Source organism: Acipenser ruthenus, chromosome 56 (genome assembly GCF_902713425.1).
Source record: "Acipenser ruthenus chromosome 56, fAciRut3.2 maternal haplotype, whole genome shotgun sequence".
In the NCBI taxonomy this organism is placed as follows: Eukaryota; Metazoa; Chordata; class Actinopteri; order Acipenseriformes; family Acipenseridae; genus Acipenser; species Acipenser ruthenus.
In genome coordinates, this window is record NC_081244.1 from 2570585 (window position 1) to 2573717 (window position 3133).

The following is a 3133-nucleotide window of genomic DNA, read 5'->3' on the forward strand; positions in this document are numbered from 1 at the left end:
GGATCCCTCTTTAGTAGTGAATTTCAAGAAAACATTATTCTCAGTGACTACACTGACTACGTCATTCACAACAGAGCTGTCAACCTCACCGCAATGCTGATTAAGTATTCTCTGGATTGTGCTATGTAATATTGACTGAGACAGCAAATATATCTGGTTGATCTGTTGGATAACTTCCTGCAAAGCATTTTCTGATATGTGGAGAATTGTCTGCATTTTCAGAAACAGGGCAGCCATGTTATGTTCCAACTGGAATCTAAGTCTTGCACATCTTCTCTATATTCACTTTCTGGTACCTCAAATTCAATGTCATCATTTAGACCTACAGGGATAGCATCATCAGGTTGGACATTTTCATTTAAGAGAACAATATCTGAAATGATTTTAGACTTGAACTCCATCCTATCATGCATGCTATGCTCTTTACATTTATGAGCATTAAATGTTGAGTAAACATTGCTTTGAAAATTACAGCCTTGATAGGGGCAACAAACCATTTGCTGCATCTTCAGATGTTTACGCAAGTGGGTGAAAAACTCAGCATCAGTACAAGGCTCTACAAAGTCAGAAAGCTGACAGTGAAATGCTAATTTCGTGGTTTTGGCTGATGCCCAACATCTTGAGTGTGCCAAGTTGATAAGTGCACTTTAAGGGCATTAAAAGACTTAAATGTGCACAAGCATTCCTTATGTACACATGGGATTGGAGATATTTGGGTGTAGCTTCCATGTTTTAATCTACAGTGCTTTAATAAGTGCCCTCTTTTCTCAGCACAAAATGTGCAGTACTTACATGCCCACTGCATTGGATGTTCTACTGCTTAATGTTTTCTTTCTGCAAGAAAAAAATATGCAAAACAGGTTTAAAGACCTATGACAGGTCTAGTCTAAGCAATTACTGACTAAGGGTTAGATCTAGATCAAATGACCAGCTAAATCAATAATATTTACTAATTTAAAAGTATTGTGCAGGGGCTACAAAAGTGCTTTTAAAAAGACAGATTTCTTCGTTCAGGAATTCTAATAGTCTGTTAAAAAATAATAATAAATCAAGTAGAAAAGCCACAAACATGGGGATAGCAACCCCTGTAATTACAGATTACAAATTCCACATCAAAAACGTTTAAATACACGTATTTAACTTATTTATTAAATAAACGTCTTTATTATTAAAATGTGATAAGAAGTTTTAAAAAAGCAAATCGTACAGTATCTCCTGCAGCTGTGGCTCTGGCTCATGCCCGCTTGTGTGGATTTTTCTGTTTGGCGCTGTTGTGTTGCAGTGACTTCTGGGAGTTGAAGTTTTGTACAGGCATGTTTTGTAGTTCCGGGTGCATGTGGTTGTGATTATATGGTAAAACATCGATCCGCCGCTTACTATGCCACAAAGTACCATCTTTCATTATTTTAAGGCTAGTACATACCAGAATGAATGTACTGTAATTAATCACTAATATGTGGACAACAGAAAAAATGTTATAAAAAAAGCGTGTACTGATAAAAAAAAAATATCTGTCGACATCAGTGACAATAGGCATACATTTTTATCAATTTTATTGTAAGTTTAATCTATAACAAAAACATTGTCAATGTAAAAAAACAAGTTAGAAAAACGCAACAGCCGTTTAAAGGGGTGATATCAAACACAAAAGTCCAAGTTAGGAGAAGCTATTAGGCCAATCTTGTCAAGCATCAAGCAAATAGGCACAATTGGAAAGGTGCTGGGGCCCAAGATTCACACAATTCTTGCTTCTAATTTGGCGCCTCTTTTTGATCGCTTCGCTCCACTTTATGTATGTTTGTGTGTGTCTCAGTGTATGCGTGTCTCAGTGTGTTTGTGTTTGTCTCAGAGTGTGTGTGTGTCACTTTGTGTGTGTGTCAGTGTGTGTGTATGTGCCTCAGTGTGTGTGTCTTTGTGTGTCTGTGTGTGTCTGAGTGTGTGTGTGTATCTCAGTGTGCGTGTGTGTGTGTCTCAGTGTGTGTTTGTGTCTCAGTTTGTGAGTGTGTCTAAGTGTGTGAGGGTGTGTCTCAGACACTTCAAGACTTACAAAGAGCATTTCAAGTGGAGTGATAAAGTGGAGCAAAGCGATCCAAAAAAAGGCGCCAAGTTAGAAGCAAGAATTGTGTGAATCTTGGGCCCCAGCACCTTTCCAATTGTGCCTATTTGCTTGATGCTTGACAAGATTGGCCTAATAGCTTCTCCTAACTTGGACTTTTGTGTTTGATATCACCCCTTTAAACGGCTGTTGCGTTTTTTTAACTTGTTTCTTTACATTGACAATGTTTTTGTTATAAATATAAAAAACCGACCATGAAGGGACTCGAACCCTCAATCTTCTGATTCGAAGTCAGATGCCTTATCCATTAGGCCACACGGTCTTTCACAGTTGCCATGTGTTACTTAACTCTACAATGAGTGTGTCCTGTTCCATAAACAGAATTTCAACAGTAATTCTTTTTATTTTAAAAGCAATGTTCTGTGTTTTCATTTAGCTGCGCTGTATGCTGTGGCTCGATCCTGTCTGGTGAGGTAGGCAAAGTGATGATCAAAACTCAGATGTGCTTTCATAGCACACGAGCAATGCAAGCTTTAAACATCTTGGGTGTCTGAAGTTATTTTGTAATGGAATCATAATACCATTTGTTTTGCTTTTTTTAATAAAAAGTCAAACACGAAGGGACTCGACCCCTCAATCTTCTGATTCGAAGTCAAACACCTTATCCATTAGGTCATGTGGTCTTTCCCGTTTGCCAAGTGTTACTTAACTCTACAATGAGTGTGTGCTGTTCCATAAACTGAATTTCAACTAAGTAAGTTAATTTTGAGTCATCTCCTTCACTTAGTTTTTAGTTAAAACTTCGCAGCTCTCGTCTGTTTCTCCCTGCTTACTTGTAGCCGCCATTATGTTTCTGAGCCTCTGGGTGAATATGATTGGGTCGAGAGGTGCATCAGTGGCTCCATGGTGAATGAAACTCCATGCCCAAACACTGTCTGTACGCTGTGACTTTCTCAAATGTCAACTCCTCTTTACTTTCTCACATATTACTATTTTGGTTTATGTATTTATTTTTTAGTTTAGCAGCTTACATCTTTTGTATACTAGCCAAAAATAAAAACGATATAATCAAACCCC

At 37.9% G+C, this 3133-nt stretch overlaps 1 non-coding gene across 1 annotated transcript; it reads right to left on the reverse strand.

Annotated features, from left to right (window-relative positions):
• Positions 1-2305: 2305 nt before the first annotated feature.
• Positions 2306-2378, reverse strand: trnar-ucg (transfer RNA arginine (anticodon UCG)). Its single transcript has one exon. It is a non-coding gene; the product is annotated as a tRNA-Arg (tRNA).
• Positions 2379-3133: the final 755 nt, after the last annotated feature.